General features: G+C 39.2%; 1 long non-coding RNA gene across 5 annotated transcripts in view; it reads right to left on the bottom strand.

Moving 5' to 3' along the window:
- LOC103347814 (uncharacterized) overlaps positions 1-17,506 on the bottom strand; it is a 174,224-nt gene that overhangs the window by 11,928 nt on the left and 144,790 nt on the right. The window contains exons 1-4 of one of the 5 annotated variants that reach the window (XR_016223624.1): positions 14,491-14,623; positions 12,492-12,633; positions 11,649-11,687; positions 8,060-8,259 (exon numbers count right to left, since the gene is read on the bottom strand). This is a non-coding gene — a long non-coding RNA (uncharacterized LOC103347814). Of the gene's footprint in view, positions 1-4,015; positions 4,336-5,561; positions 5,781-8,059; positions 8,260-11,584; positions 11,688-12,491; positions 13,028-14,490; positions 14,624-17,506 lie in introns of those variants that run through there. The other 4 variants (XR_016223625.1, XR_016223623.1, XR_016223622.1 and 1 more) reach the window with 4 other exon arrangements.

Raw genomic sequence — 17,506 nt, 5'->3', positions numbered from 1 at the left:
AATATTTGTGGAACATTTGAGGTACTTCATTGATAGGCAACAGGAAAATACCTAGTTTGAGAAGTATGTGTACTCAACATTTGACATAGTTGCAATAAGGAATTAAAGTGAAACTCCAAAGCCAAAAGAATAGTAGTTTTAGTGTTTTTGTGAATAGTGTGGCTTGTTTCCCTCATCCAGTATCGGACTGCCTGTTCAAGCCTTGGTCCAGTTTCCTGCTGGTGTACTTGGGCTCTTGTCACCCCCATGGGAGGCCTGGATGGGATTTCTGGTTCCTGCCTTCAGCCTGGCCTAGCCCTGACTGCTGTGGACATTTGGGGAGGAAACTAGCAGATAGAAGATTTCTCTCTCTCTCTCTCTCTCTCTCTTCCTCTCTCTCTCTCCTCTACCTCCTCCCCTTCTCCCCCCTACCCCTCTCTGCCTTCAAATAGATAGAAATACACACTTAAAAAGAAAAGCAGTGGAAATAGACCAAAAAAATAGCTCTACTCAGAACTATAAAGAGTATCCAGCATTATGGAGCCAGTGAAAGTTGCTGAGTAAGGCAGATAAATTGCCAAAACATTGACTCCAGAAGATAAATCTGAATAAGAGCCTAAAAAGTCCTTAGGTCAGGCAACACTGGTAATTTGTGAGCAAGAGTAGAATCAATCTAATAGTAATGGATAAGTGTTTGAATTCAGTTTGAGCAAAATCTGGATTACCATATCCTAAAAAGGCAAATTTCTAATGTGTGTCCTGGAAGGAAGGGTGGTCAAGTGTCCAATTTTCTTTGGGTTCCTTCCCTTGTAGTTTATTCTTTGATTGCCCTTCCCCCACCTCACCCTCCTCCTCTATACCCTCCCCTCTTCTCCTCTCTATTTTAAGGTTGGTTATTAAAAATGTCATTTGAAGGACTGTTGTAGAGAATTTGAAAGTACTTGAAGAAACCAAATGCCACCGGCTGCTGTTTGATAAATGCTTCTGGTTGGTCTGGAGCCAAATCCACCAAAGTTAGCAACAATCAGAAAGTGCACAGCCTTAATTGGGGAGATACTACTTTTGTGTGGGCGCTGGAATGCAGACAATACCTGATGTCTGGAAAGAGAAAATAAACAGAGGTAAATGACCAAGCTTATTTTGGCAGGATGTGCAAAAACACAGACTAACTGCCCAGACACTCTGATAGGGTTAGGTGAAGTCTCACACATTTATACAGTGACCAAAAAGGAAATAGGGATCTGACATGGAGGAAGCAAGAAAGGAAATAAAAACTGTGGGAGAGGTAGCAAAACAAGTTTGCTCAGAAGTCCAGAAACATTACTTTATGAGCACTTGTGGAGCCCCAACTTGGTTAGTCTCCAGCCAAAAAGTCCAGTCAGAAAGCAAAGCTTGCAGTCCTATGCTACCAGAATAAGCCACAAATTGTTCACATGATGTGTAGACAAAAGTTCCTTTTTCAATAATTACCAAATTAAAAGACAAGTAAATGTGAGCATCCAGCTCAGGATGGAAAGCTAAAATCTGTTCACTCTATCCCTTCATTCTACAAATGAGAAAATGAAATCTTACAGGTTGATCCAGTTCCCATACCCATTCTGCTAGCTGGAGAACCCAGGAATCTTGGTTCCCAGTTTAGGGTTCACTCGCCTTCACACACCTTCCCCTCCCCAACTTCCTTCCTCTTCCCCTCTTCTGACTCCTCCTTTACTGAAATAGATGTTTAAGAGGATTGTAGAGGAACCTCCAGTTATTAATTATTGGAAGTTGCTCACCATCCTGCACATTCTTTCCTCCTCAGCAAGTGAACTCTGCTTCAAGTGGAATGTGTAGAGACAGCTGGCATACAGCAACTGCCCACACCCTGTCCTGCACACCCTGTGGTGAGGGAATATCATGCTACAGTGGTATTCATCATTGCTTCACTCTTTCAAAGGTGTGTGTCTGTGTTATTCTGGTTTCCCTAATGATGTCCACATTGAGATACAGACAATGCCACAGTAACTGTAACAAGGTTGATATATTCACTCTTCCTGAAGTCACAATCTCAGAAGCTTTAGCACTTTTTTAGAAGTCTCCCCCTCTCCCTGTCTTCTGGAATGTTCCAACAAGTGTATGTATATTGACGAGTGGAGTTGACATTTTCCACCCTCCCTCTCTGATCTAATGCTGGAGGAGTCATCACTTGGACAACCTATGGCCATCTCAAAGCTTCTACCTCCTTTAGCTGATTTGAACTAAAACTTCATGGGCTGCTACATGGCACCACCAAACTCCATCCCCCACATAGCATCTCTGTTCCATATTCTAATGTAGAAGATCCCAGTAGGCGCTCCTCCTTCTCCCAGTGTTCTCCCATCAGGAGACCTTTTGTTTAAACAACTCTTCCATCTCACTATTCACAGATACCATGCTGCCTTTGGAATCTCCCAGATTATTTTACTGTGATATATTGGCCTTGGATTAAAGTTGTCTGTTTCTAATTTCTCTTTCCTTAGCATGATTTATTCACCAGAAGGTCTTTTGTTCCCTCATGCAGCTTAGGATTCTTGGCAGACCTAACTACATGTCCTCCTCGAGATATGATGGCAATCAAAACACAAAAAGATGTGCAGGGGCAGACTGAAGGATCAGTGAGGGCTGAGATGTGGCCCATATTCCATTCATAAAACTATGCCACCATGATGTGTGCACCAGTGAGAACATCTTTCCTCATTTACAAATGGGTTCTGGCTCTACCTAAATTCTTAAGACTCGAAAGTCAAACAGGAACTCCTGCCTTTGGAGAGCAGGGATGATGACTTACATTTCTTGTATGTGGGCTTCAGCATATGCCCCAGCAGTGAGCATAGAAGCTGCTCTACAGATATTTACCAGATGAAATCTAGCTCATACCTATGTAAATCTCTGCCCTGGCAACCATAGACAATAACATGGAGGTGGGAAAGATAAAGGGTTTTCTCAAGTGCAAAATGCCGTGTTTCTCTCAGGCTTTAGAATGAAACTCAGTTACACCCCATGGCATTATTTCCTGTTCTCATATTGAATCCTTGAAATGGTGCTGGACTCAGGACTATACCCAGCTGTCATTTTCTTAGGCAACTCTAACACTCTAGTCATCGGATCAGCCCTATATCATGTCACGCTGGCTCTTTCTAATATATGTTAATTTTACAAGACAGGGTATGAGCCGGTGCCGTGGCTTAATGGGCTAATCCTCTGCCTAGTGGCGCCAGCACACCGGGTTCTAGTCCCGGTCGGGGCGTCGGATTCTGTCCCGGTTGCCCCTCTTCCAGACCAGCTCTCTGCTGTGGTCAGGGAGTGCAGTGGAGGATGGCCCAAGTCCTTGGGCCCTGCACCCCATGGGAGACCAGGATAAGTACCTGGCTCCTGCCATCGGATCAGCGCAGTGCGCCGGCCGCGGCTGCCATTGGAGGGTGAACCAATGGCAAAAAGGAAGACCTTTCTCTCTGTCTCTCACTGTCCACTCTGCCTGTCAAAAAAAAAAAAAGACAGGGTATGCTGCACAGAATTCAATGTGCCATGTCATTTCAGTGTTACTATTATTGTTGCTACAAAGACACTGAGATACAAAAAGACCTAACATCCAAGGACTTCTGCCTAGTGAAGGCCAGAGTTTCAGAAAACCAAGCAGCTCAGCCTCTAGTCTCCTTCCCATTAGTCTGAGGAGCAATGCTGGCTAACTGCAGAGGACTGTGAGAATGTTGTCCTCAGTTGTTTGATTCGAATCATCATCTTACCGCATGTAGACAGCAAACCTTCACTTTCATCATCTAACTTTTTGCAAGTCTGTACTTCACTTCCAAAAAGTGTTTCCATTATCGTTGAAGTTCACTGATTCAGCCCTTGCCCATCACAAGTCTCAGAACTCATATACAAAGATTAAACTCTGCCTCACAAAAAGTCAGACAATCCAGCCAAGGGACTGAAGTGGTTCCCACCCTTCACACTCGCCACACCCCATCAGCCAACAATAAATCCCCTCCTGACATAAAAGTCCTTCTCCCCCACTTACCCCAGAATAAATCCTCTGTTGGCAGGAAGCCAGACTGAACAGATGTGTCTGCCACCATTTCCTGGGGTGGGGTCAGACTGCACCAGCTTTGATCAACCAAAAGGAGGAATTTCCAGTGTCAAGAGCCCTCTGTAGAGAGTGCCCCAGGGCCTTCTCCAAGAGGTAAAGGGACTAGGGATTAAAAAGCAACGAGGAGCATCCCAACTGAGCACTGTAGCACAAAAGGCTCATGCATCCAGAGAAGTGGTGTCTTGTCATTTTCCTCATTTCTTGAACAGTCATGCAAATGCAAATAAGCCCACCTTTCATGACTAGAAGGCCTGTGTGCAGAAAAGAAATGCCTGGGTGACACTGAGTTCAGTCCTCTGTTGTTTCATCTTTCACGCTAGTAAACCAGACACACTGCAAAGGATACCAGTCCTTCTGTAACTCAAACAGGTGTATGAGTTGCCCACACCTGAAACAGCTCCAACAATCAGTACACTGGATCCCATAATGGACAGTCACTGTTTTCCCTACCAGTGTACCTCACAAATTCCAGATGAGCCATTGAAAAAGGGCAAACTTGAGTGCCTTGTTTAATATGGTGGTTGCAAAAATTGAGAACCTTAAAAAGTATTGCAGTGTGGCTAACTAAAATTGCAGGAAAGCTCCATGATGAATTAATATAAAATATCTTGCTTAGCCATTTGAACTTTACTATGCCCTGGCACTTAATGCCCAGTAGAGAGCATTGTTTGTGATGCGTTCCTAGTAAGAACCCGTGTAGAATTTTGCTTTGGAGTTTTTGTTAATGAGAACAGTCTAAGCATTATAACTAGCAATGCTGAAACTCATTAATCAAGGCCTATTGCTGACATACATCCCAGTCCTGTGCAGATTGGCAGGGGTGGGACTAAGGGGAGGAGGGAAGTCTACTCCAAGCAGAGGCCACTGTTCTTTAACTATAGTGGCTCTGCCATTAGGCATTGGAGTCCTCAACTGGATACTCTGCATGTGGCCCGTATATGAGGGAAGACAGGGAGCAAGGAGAACTGCTTGGAGGTGGTTGATACAAATCACTTGCCAAGCACATACCTTTGACTTTGTTAATGGCAAGAGCGGCTAGGAAATGTTGCTAAGTTCTAGGACCAGAAATGTCGGTCAGTATTTTCTACAGATTTAAAATGTGCTGTGGGGTAAAATTTTTGGATTAGAACTGGACAAATGAAAGGTAAAGGGTCAGCCTATTCTTGTTTGAAAAGCACAATGTGCAGCATTTTCTCAACAATATGGTTTTTCAGTAATGATATTTTCAAAACTTTCTGTGAATGGAAGATCCAAGTAGAAGAAAATGTAAGGAATCTCTCTCTTTCTCTCTCTCCCCTTCCTCTTTAACACACACACATACGCACATCTCATGACTGCCTAAAGTGTGATTAAGAGAAAATCCTATATTATCTACACACGTTTAACTTTCACTGGCAGATGAAAAGTTTTGCAAACAAGGTCAAGTTTTTTTAGCACCACATTGTATTTTATATATTTTAATATAAAATGAAACTTTGGTCTATTATTTATAATTATTTGATCTTAAATTTAAAATTCAAGAGGTTTGGGAGATTATAGGGTAAAGGGATAGGAGCATATAGGGTTTAAGCTTTTCAAAAAACTGGCTCCTGCCATCGGATCAGCGCGGTGCGCCGGCTGTGGTGGCCATTGGAGGGTGAGCCAACGGCAAAGGAAGACCTTTCTCTCCGTCTCTCTCTCTCACTGTCCACTCTGCCTGTCAAAAAAAATTATTATTATTACAAATGATCATAAGTTTACAAAGTGTTTAAGAAAATTTGTATTAATGAATGGTGGTATGATTTGGATGGCAATCCTTCAGGGCGAGTGTGGGGTATAATAAATACTGTGAACAAAAGGAATGAGTAAAACAGAGATTAAAAAGTGTCACTATATTCATAGAATGGCAGATGTCCTAAACAGCACTCTGGCCTCAGAATCAGCCCTTAAGGCATTCGGATTTGGCTAAAAAGCCCATGAGAGTATTTCAGGCATGGAAAGCCAAGACACTCTGGCAGAAAAAAAAAAAAAAGACCTAAATGAAAGATCTCTATGAGTGAGATCCCAGTGGAAAGAACAGGTCTTCAAAGAAGGAGGTACCTTTCTCTGAAGGGAGGAGAGAACCTCCACTTTGACTATGACCTTGTCTAAACAAGATAAGAGTTGGAGAACTCAAAAGGCTTCCATAGCCTTGGCAACTCATGACTGGAGCATAGGGAGATTACTGATGCCATAAACAGGAGTGTCAATTTGTAAAGTCAACAACAGGAGTCACTGTGCACTTACTCCTCATATAGGATCTCTGTCCTTAATGTGCTGTACATTGAGATTTAATGCTATAATGAGTACTCAAACAGTATATTTCACTTTGTGTTTCTATGGGGTGCAAACTGTTGAAATCTTTACTTAATGTATACTAAACTGATCTTCTGTAAAAAAAAAAAAAAAAAAAAAAAGAAATTATCAATTCCCAACTTGACTCTCACTGGGATTAAACATGACAATAGGTCTGATCTGATTTCATCATCATTTAAAAAATCATCTATTATTTTTCACTTTATGTTTCTGTGTGGGAGCAAACTGTTGAAATCTTTACTTAATGTATGCTAAACTGATCTTCTGTATATAAAGAGAATCGAAAATGAATCTTGATGTGAATGGAAGGGGAGAGGGAGTGGGAAAGGGGAGGGTTGCAGGTGGGAGGGACGTTATGGGGGAGAAGCCATTGTAATCCATAAGCTGTACTTTGGAAATTTATATTCATTAAATAAAAGTTAAAAAAAAAAGAAAGAATGGGCCATCAAAGAAGGAGGAGCCTGTCTCTGAAGGGAGGAGAGAACTTCCACTTTGACTATAACCTTGTCTAAATAAGATCAGAGTCGTCGAACTCAAAAGACTTCCATAGCCTTGGCAACTCATGACTGGAGCCTAAGGAGATTACTGACACCATAAACAAGAGTGTCAATTGGTTAAGTCAACAATAGGAGTCACTGTGCACTTACTCCTCATGTAGGATCTCTGTCCTTAATGTGTTGTCCAATGTGAATTAATGCTATAACTAGTACTCAAACAGTATTTTACACTTTATGTTCTGTGTGGGTGCAAACTGATGAAATCTTTACTTAATATATACTAAATTGATCTTCTGTATATAAAGAGAATTGAAAATGAATCTTGATGTGAATGGAATGGGAGAGGGAGCGGGAGATGGGAGGGGTGTGGGTGGGAGGGAAGTTATGGGGGAGGAGCCATTGTAATTCATAAGCTGTACTTTGGAAATTTATATTTGCTAAATACAAGTTAAAAAAAAGTGTCATTATAGGGATCAATTTTGCTGTACAAGTTAAGATATTGTAGGATACACACATCCCACATCAGTATGCCTAAATTCAATTCCAAGTTCAGTCTCCTGACTCTAGCTTCCTGCAAATACAGGAAGGGATCAAGTGATGGCTCAAGTGGTTGGATTTCTGCCACCCACATGGGAAACCCAGATTGAGTTCCTGCATCCTAGCTCACCCTAATCTGTTACGAGGCAGGGAGTGAACCTGCTTTTTCTCCGCCTCTCAAAAAATAAATTAAAAAAAATGTATCAGTGTTGCTGTCCCTTCTCTTTCCACTTTCCTTCCTCTTGTTTTCCTTTTTCTGAGGTACAGACCAGGAAGCCAGTCAATAATCCAGGCTGTGGAAGAAAATAAGAGAGATGGCATGCACACACAGACTTGTATACACACACATACACACACATGCATTTGTGACAAATAAAACAGAGAGAGACATAGATGTGTGCAACATTGTCAGATGCCCACTTGCAGCTGCCCAGGAGCTTGGCAAATGTCACTGTTTTGCAGGGAAGATTACTCTGAATTCTGCTAGAGAAGAATCCTCTTGAAATTGGGAGGCAGCTAGCAATCTCTGCCAAAGAAAGTAAATATTTATCCAAGGTCACTTAGCCAGTAAACTGAGGAGCCTAAGTTGTTTAAGTCCAAAGCTTACACATTTAAGGTGGTAATCAATTGCTCAGATCTGCAGAGATGGCAGCCTTGGTAGAGGTATCAGCGGTCTCTTCATGATCAACAGCGATTACTGAGCTGACATGTGCACTCATCCCCAGTTCCAGCTTCAAGGTCATCAAAGTCAAAGGTTGCCCCATAGCCAGAGTTAGAGAGGAAAAAATATGACAGAGACCTGTGAAGCTGAATATACATGAAACAGTCTTAATAATAATAATAATTGGTCAGGGGATTCCATAATAGTGAGTAGGGGTAAGGGTCATGAAGCTGTTATTATGGCCTCTGCAGTTCCCATGTATCACGGGGAATGCTCTGTGATGAATGGGAGATTTGCAGATGTAGCAAAAACTTCCAGAATATTTATTCAGTGTGGGGGCTGAAAGAGCTGTGGTGGTGAGTGGAGATTATTTGAATTCACTCTCCTTTAATACAGTTTCCTTGCTTAACCCCTAAATGTTCTTCCTGTAACTGCAATATTCTCACTCTCCATAGACCAAGCAGCAAACATCTGAACCTGTTGCTGGCATTCTCTAGAAAGTGGAGTAAAGGTCTTTGCTTCAACTCCAAGTTCCTTTAGAAGTAATTAGCAGTGTCTTTGTGGAAGGCTGCCAGGCACTAGTTGCCTAACACTGGACACCAATCCTGGTCCTATCAAATTATCTGGAGGATGGCGAAGAGCTTATCTGCAGTTACATTCTGCATGTCTCGGTGCCTGTAAGGGAACCAGGCAGACCTACGAAGCTGCAAGCAATGGGGAGAATTATTTTTACCTCTCAGACTTGGAAATTAAAAAAAAAAGTCTTGACATATTCTTTATTCTGTATAATTTCTCTTTTATATGAAATCTTTTTAAGTCAGAGGAGGGGAAAATAGTCTCCCAAATAATCCGAAGTAGAATTGCTTTTGGCTATTTTCAAATCTAAAAGAATCAGCCCAAACCATTTCAATCAAATCTTTTTTAACAGTAACGACAACAACAACAACACATTTCCCCTGAGTGTGAGGTTGGGAAGGCCAAGGTCTAACCTGATGTAAACAAAACGTCTCAGTAGAGCAGAGTTAGAGGTTAAATAAATGTTTCTAACAACAGAGATTTAAAACAGAACCTTTAAAAATAGATTCTACTGCCTGTGTGAAAAGGAAAGGTAACAATTGCCTTTAATCTTTTCTCTGAGTTCTGAGTGAGAAATAAAATTTAATGAATACATTCTGGAATAAAAAGAAAAAGAAAATTATGACTAAAACTGTGAATGAAAATAACTGGACAAGTAAGGAAAATACTCTTGAAAATACATCACATCTTAGTCATTTGGGTAGGACAAATGGTCTTTAAAATTTTCTTCTTACAGTGTATTGATCTTCTTTCAAATGATACATGGTCAATGAGGGGAAAATATATAAACAAACCAAAAAAATGGCTGGCATTGTGGAGCAGTGGGTCTAGCTGCCACTTGGGACACCCACTTCCCATATCTGAGTGTCTGGTATGAATCTCATCTCTACTTCTAATCCAGCTACTTGCTAACACCCATCCTGGGAGGCAACAGATGATGGTTCAAGTACTTGGGTCCCTGTCGCCCACATGGACCACCCAGATGGAGTTCCTGGCTCCTGGCTTAGGTCTGATCCAGCCCTTTTCTATTGTCAGCATTTGGGGAGAGAACCAGCAGATAGAAGATTCCTCTTTCTCTGCTTTTCAAAGAATAATAATAATAAACTTTTTAATCCTAATATCTATTAAATATTAATATTTTGAAGTATTTCTTTCTTATGTTTCTTTTCTGTGCATATTCATACATATATTATAATTTCCTCTAATTAGCATCATATTGCATATACTGTTCTGTAACATCTTTTCTCATTTAGCAAGTCAAAGTAAGCATTATCCTATATCATTAAATATTGTTCTAAAGCATGGTTGTTAAATTGCTCTAGATTATTCCTTCTTACGTATGTACATACATAACTTCATTCACAGCTCTTTTATTTTCATCTAAACACATATTTTCAAATTTTTGCTAGTATAATCACATCTACAATTTACATTTTTCTACATGAATCTTTGTATGAATCCCAGTGTAAATTATTTTCTTAAGATTGTGTTTTAGAAGTCAAATTACTAGTCTGGGTGGCAAGAACATATTTAGAGATTTGGAAACATATTTCCAAAATAGCATTCAAAAAAGTTCTCTCAATATCATTCTCACCAGGAGGGTGAGCACCCATATCTCTCTCTGCCCTCACAAATTTATTTGCTTAAATAAGGTTATGTATACCTCTTTTACTAGGTGAGATACTTTCATTTCTATTATATACTATAATTGATAACACAATTAAATATCTTTTCCTACACTTAGGATTTATTCAAGTTTCTCTTTTGGTTCATTGTCTCTTCATGTTCTTTGACTATTTTCTCACAGCACAATTGTACTTTTCTCATTAATTTGTTAGAATTCATACTCAGTATGGCAACTATTTTCCCAGTTGTTCATTTGTTGAATTATTTTGTTTATGATTATTTTGTTGCTACTGCTGTTATACAAAACTCTAATTTTCATGTAGTCAGCTCTTAATATTTTCATTAATTTGCCTACATGTTTATAAAGGCCCATCATAGTCTCTTCGGATAAATGTTCAGTTTTGGTTTTGTCTCTTAACATTAAATTATATTTCAGCTTAAGGAACTGCAGCACAAACGAGCTTAGGGATCTTTATGTGATAAAAAGGCCACTCAGTGGGGACACAATGAAAGGGAAGTAACCAACATGTCCCAGGCTTCTGTAAACAGACGAGATTTCTGATACTGTAATACAGGAAACAGAAGGGAGTAAAAGATTTATGAACAATGGAGGAAACTGTCCCTTTCAGGCAAAAGTCTGAATGGTTTTTATGATGGTTCCCAGAGCTAAGCCTGTAAGATCTGAAAACAAGAAACAGTTTTCAGGTCCCAAGCAACTATACCAGACATTGGAAGAAAGTGAGCCTGCATGTGTCTGCAAAGGCAAGTAAAAAACAAAGATGTGAAAAATGTTGGTGAAGCAACTATATTTGAAGGCTGAACTTTAAGTAGTCACTTCTACAAAGGCAGAAGATTTGCCTCATTTGCTGTCAAAGCCGTGATAGAATCAACATAACTCTAGATCAGAGTGGAGTCATAGAACAAGACCAACGGATCATGAAGAAGGACACAGCTGCCAGAGGGAAATATGTATTTGCTTTAATGGCACCAAGAAGAGACAGAGCTATGTGCACTGTGTTTAGCTAGCAATTTTACCAACTCATGTTGGGAAGTATTTATGCTGTCAGCCTGACTTACTAAAATTTTACTTAAGCTTAATCTTTATATATTATGGAGTCATCCTCAGTTTTCTTCTGCTTGTTGTTGATGTTGTTGTTTCACAATATCTCTGATTTGGAGAACCCACTTGAATATCCACTTAAATTTCATTAAAGTCAGTATTCTAACCCACATGGTCTTGTGTGGTAATGATCATGTATATTTAGGTACCAAGAGTTGGAGTCTGCAGCCAATGGATCCTTCCTCAGGAAGACAGAGAAGGGAAGTTGATTACCTTCTGGGGATGCATGGTGATGGTTGATCAAGGAACCACCTGTGGGATGAGGAGAGCAATACAGAATCACTTGTGATATGAAGATAACATTGTCAGAGGAAATGATCAAGGTAGCATCAGATATGCAGAGTGTACTTGAGTGCTCAACTATTGGCATCAGAACTGGTTTCAAGCAGAGCCCTTCTAGCTTTTGGCTGCAAAAGCTTAGGCAAGCTATATAATTTCTCTGAGCATCAGATTCCAAATTCTGTAAAGTACTGTCAGTGCTAACATCATAAAAGTGAAGTTGGGATTAAATTAGATAATATATATTAATAACTTAATCTTCCAACCACATAGCCATAGTTATTTATTGACTCAAAAATGGGATTATTTACATTATTATAAATAGCAATTGAGAAAAACTGATGCATTTCCAGAATTGTCCCCACATAAAAAAATCAAGTGAAATTACTACAGCCTGTTATTTGCCTATGAACTCGTATTGATTAATAGCCCATCAATTAGTGTTGTTAGTGAAATTTTACAGGAAAAAAATGTTTGTATGAGTAAAAGCTCAGATGCAACATGGTATTGCCAAATTGTGGAGAAAATGAAAATATCATCAATACTGCAAGTCATCACTAGCTTTGTTATTCATGAGGCAGGCGGTGGCTTTCTGTTATTAGATAGCCAAATCAGATGAGAATCTACCATGAAACATTTATCCACTGCTTATCATGTCTTGGGAGTTTTGCTAACTGTTCTCACTTAAATTGTCACTTAACCTTAATATAACCATGGGACAAGAATTATAAGTAGTTGCAATGCATACGAACAGAAATTGAGTCACTAAGGACTTACGGAAACTCTGCGAAATCAAATGTCATGTAGTGGTTGAGCTGGAGTTTTCACTGAGTTCTTCTTATTTCAAGCTGGATCAACTGTTCATGTGCGGTGAACATTAACCTGTTGTAGACTGACTCACAGGCAGCTTTCCTTGCAACTATAACAGGAAGAGGAAAACATAAAACCCTACCGCTCCACCCCAGTCAGGCAATTGGGAAGTGATTGCAAAAATTTCAGCTGAGTCATTGTGTAGCTAAAGGAGGATCTATTAAGTGGTTTCAGCTTGTGTGTGTATGCATGCGTGTGTGTGTTCAGAGAAGACTTGAATAGCTGGAAGGCATAAAAAGAAAGGAATTCATTGTTATAGTAATGTAGTAACTTGCTTAATATAGAGTAAATGTATATATTTTGCTTTAAAATTTTAGATTGAAAATTTGTGCTGAACTTAACTTTGAAGAAATATAAATTTGACCCAAAGGTGCTTGTTGGACACTTAATAAAGGACAACTCCAGGGGCTGGCACTGTGGCATAGAGAGTAAAGCTGCCGCCTACAGTGTCGGCATTATATATGGGTGCTGGTGCTACTCAACTTCCAATCCAGCCCTCTGCTATGGCCTGGGAAAGCAGTAGAAGATGGCCCAGGTACTTGGGTCCCTGCATCCAAGTGAAAGACCTAGAAGAAGCTCCTGGCTCTTGGCTTCAGATTGGTACAGCTTGGAATGGTGCAGCTCTGGCCAGTGTGGCCAATTGGGGAGTGAACCACTGGATGGAAGACCTCTCTCTCTACCTCTCCTTCTCTCTCTGTATAACTCTGACTTTCAAATAAGTAATTCACTAAATGAATAAATAAATCTTTTTTTTTAAAAGGACAAAACTATAGCATTCACTAATGGAGTAATATCCAAGTGGGCCAGTCTTGGGGGACCGATGGCCATTTCAAGCAGTTCTTTTTGACATTGGAGAGGAAAACCCAATGGATACTCATCTCAGATTTTGGGAAATGTGCTATGGGAATGGCGAGACAGGTGGAACTAGAACAAGGGACCAAGGCTCTGTATTGGGTTGGATGTTTCCTTAAGGGAGATAAGAAGTCATAGACTGAAGGGAAGCACAGCAAGATTGTGATATACCCAGAAAATCCAACCAACTGCAAAGACTTTAGTGGGTGGGTCCTTGTTTCCAACCAACTGCAAAGGCTTTAGTGTGTGGGTTCTTGTTCTTGAACTATGAGAATAATCTTACATGTATACAGTTTTAAATACCATCACTTATGTTGTAACATCTAACACAGATTTTACAGGGCAGGGGATGAAGCCATCAGAGGGAAGAGATTCACTCTGTGCTCACACACTTTTTTTTGAGTTCCTTCTACTAGCAGGTATTCTCCACATCACATTGATGGCTGTCCCAGGACCCCTTCACTGACACAGGAGCCACAGAAGAAAGTCTAACAGTATAGCAGGAACAATGTAAACTCTCCTTTCCCCGAAATACTTTATAAGCAGATGACCTTTTAGAAGGATGCAAACAAGTGAAAACTGATCTATATTTAAAGACAACAGACTAATACCAGCCACAAATAATTGTGCCTCTTCTAGATGTGAGAAATATCATCTACCAGGTAATGATCTGAGTTTGTACAGCAATCTCGATTACTGGAAATTAAAGTTCATTTTCAAAACTGAAGTTAAAAGGAGCACTTTATGGTTGCATTCCAGTTTTCCTGAACTACCCAGTGTTTTCCTCCACTATTAAAGACAACAAAGTTGACCCTCTGGTCACTCCCACTGAACCTTAAAGGCCATCTAAGGGAAAACAGGATGTGGCTAAGAACAATGACACCTCTGTAAACCACAAACAGAGCCAGCAGATGAATAAAGCCCTGGTGTGTTTCAGAAAGTCAGAAGAAAAGCATGGATTCAAAATGAGAACAATGATTGTGGAAACATTATTGTTCATTTTACCCACCGACCTTACAGTTCCACCTTCCTACTCTTGCTAGGTCATTTTTACCTGAGGATAATGCCAGGAAATGATCAGCTATGTATCAGGTGCCCTCGTGCCTGCACACTGAGGCCCAATGTGAGCCTTTGCATGTCCATCATCACTATTGGGATCTGTTAGAAGACAAATTTTTTAAACTACTCATATTCTTATTATGAAAATATTTTGCATGGATTTCAACACTTTGCACCAAAATAGAGTTATCATTTAATTCCATTTCCTCAAGTTTTTTGAAGGACTGTCATATGTGTATTTACAGATTTTAAGTATAAATATAACTGTAGTCACTTAAATCCAATAGATTTGAAGAATGCAGGTAAGGCAAAGGGATTATTACTAGCACTCAAAAAAGTTTTTATAGGGTGTAAAACATTTCACAATTAGCAAAATTTAGATTTCTGTTAAAATGTATGGAAAATGAATATGGAAAGCTGTGAGCAGGAGGTATTTTGCAGTTTTCTAAATTATTGTCACGATGGGAGCACCTGTGAAAATGAACAAGGGAAAAAAATCAATTCCAAGCAATAAAGCAATCACAATGCATTAAGATATTACTCTAACAATCAGCTCTTTCCTCTAGCTCCATTTCCTTCAAACATTCTTAATCTATGTGCAGGGGTTTTAGAATTCGAAGCAGTTGTAAAGAAAGACATAGTCATTTAAACCTAACTAATTTAGAAGAACATTAGCTCAAGAGCAAAATATCAGGCACAATCTATTAAGTTTACTATTTCTGCTATTCATCAATTTAACTGATGGTTACAAGTACAATATACAGGCAATAGCCAAGGCATTCAGACTAAATGAAAGAGAAAAGTGAAACTACATGATGTTTTAAGAAGTAGATTTTAAAAGTTCTTTTACTTTTTCACCTCCCCCCCCACTTCGTATCACTTGTAAAAAATAATTAGAGATGGTAAAAGTTCATATAAAAGTCCAGAATGAGTGTATGAATAGGCTATTCATGAAAAAGTTGACTTGCTCCTTCTAAGGGTCACAAAGTGCTTAACAGATACTCCAGGAGGCAAGTTAGAGAAAATTTGGGAGGAAAATGGTCCCATGGATATTTCTTTTTAGATCCTGGAGATGATTAGACTGGTGGTCCTGCTGTGTAAACCATTGTATATGAACTTTATGGTGGCTTTCTATTATCTACTCTATACTGACATTTGGATTTAGTACTTTTAAAATGTAGTTTACTGCTTCTGATAGCAAAACTATTAACAAATGATAAGTCCCTTGAGGGCAGGTACCAAATCTCATTCATCTTGATCTTATTCATAACGCTTCACAAATTGTTGGGCCCATATCACTGTAACTACCCAATAGCGGACCAGCGAAAGATAGAGCATTTGTTCAAAATAGTACTTTTTTGTCTTTTCCTTGGTTTTGAACTTGGCACTTCTTTATATTTCCAGCTTAACTTGTCTTCACTTACGTTACTAACAAGCAGCTTAGGGAACCAAAATGGCATCTCTCAGTAATTAGTATGGTTACCCAAGGACACCCCTTATTTTGAATTCTGTTTTGCTGTTTACCTTTTCATTTTATTTTCCATCTTGGCACTTGGATATCCTGTCTGTATTTTGCTAAGATGTTGCTGACGTAGGTAGAAAACACTTGAAATTTATGTGTTCTTGCAATTTCTTATATTTTGTTGCTGGAACACTTTGAAATCCTCCAATTTTGTACAGAAGCTGTCAACATAAGGGACAAACTGATGATTGATAGAAATGTGAGTCTAAACTTTTATGTTGCCAAGCTGCTCATTTTAAAAGCACAGTGAATTACAGGAGAACTAAAATCTGTAGAACTGGAACGTTTCCCCTCATTTCTCAAAGTTTGAGTGATAAGCAATGTTCCTCTGCAATGAAAGACTTTTATTTACCTCATTGATGATTTGTACTGGGAAATATCTCAACCAAGTTTGTAGTCATCTGTGTTTTTAAAAAGAAATAAGTAATCTTTTGAATAGTAAACATCTGATGCCTTCTTTTGCATTATATGGGATCCACTAAAATTATTCTCCAGTTGTGACTGTAGTCATGGTTTTGGAAACCAATAGCTCAAAGAAAATATGAACTTATCCAAATGAGATTATTTCAACATCTATATTACATAATAAAGGTAGTGATATAAGTGGCCAAAGAAAAGGGACTCACTCCCACCTTCTTTGCAAAACTAAAAAATTTAACATGGGATTAATGGACAAAAGATTTGTCATTAAAGTGATGTAGTAGGAAGATAACAACTCACCCACCCAATAACAGATAAAACTAGTTTTTGTATCATAAGATAATAAGGTAGATCTCCAGAAAAATTTGGCATCTCTTGCTGAATATTTCTTCTTCTTATACTACTGTCATCTCTGGGTCTCCTTGTCCTCATTCCAAAAATAACAATAACAAAATAAAAACAGAAGTAACCAAATTTCCTCTCTATTATCTAAGGCTGATATTCATTATTTCCTTCCTTAATATCACTCTTGAATTCTGTGACCCAGGCCATTATTTTTCCAACTCTTATTTCACATTTTAGCAGTAACACTCAGCTTAGCACTAACTGTCGAAATGATTTTTCTTACAAATAAACTGTAGATTTTTTAATATTAACTGCTAACATCAAGCTTCTAGTTTGGCCTCTAGATTGTTTTACAGGTGTCAATTCCTTTCATTCTCACTCAGCTCTATTAGTATTCTGATTTAAAACGTGAAAAGCAGGCTCTGAGAGGTTGAGTAGCTTGTTCAAAAATCACAGCTAACAAGAAGTAGAGCTTGGATTTCCATAATCAAAATGCCATATTCCTGCAGAAACATATTTACCTGCAGAAACACCATAGCTGGGCATTAGGTATTCAGAGTCTGGTAAAGAGGTGGTAGTTAGTTGTACCTAATCACAAACTCTCAATAAATTTGTTCGTCTTGATTATCCCCTCCCTGCAGCCCCACTTTCTCTACCCTAAACCCCTCCCCTTTCCATGCAGCAGAAAGCTGTAACTTCTGCAAAATCACTGCTCAAAACCAGC

This window comes from Oryctolagus cuniculus, chromosome 1, assembly GCF_051225735.1.
Source record: "Oryctolagus cuniculus isolate XC-2025 breed Fujian yellow rabbit chromosome 1, ASM5122573v1, whole genome shotgun sequence".
Classification (NCBI taxonomy): Eukaryota; Metazoa; Chordata; class Mammalia; order Lagomorpha; family Leporidae; genus Oryctolagus; species Oryctolagus cuniculus.
Note: the sequence above shows the minus strand (reverse complement) of the source record. Positions and strands in the feature narration are given on the sequence as shown.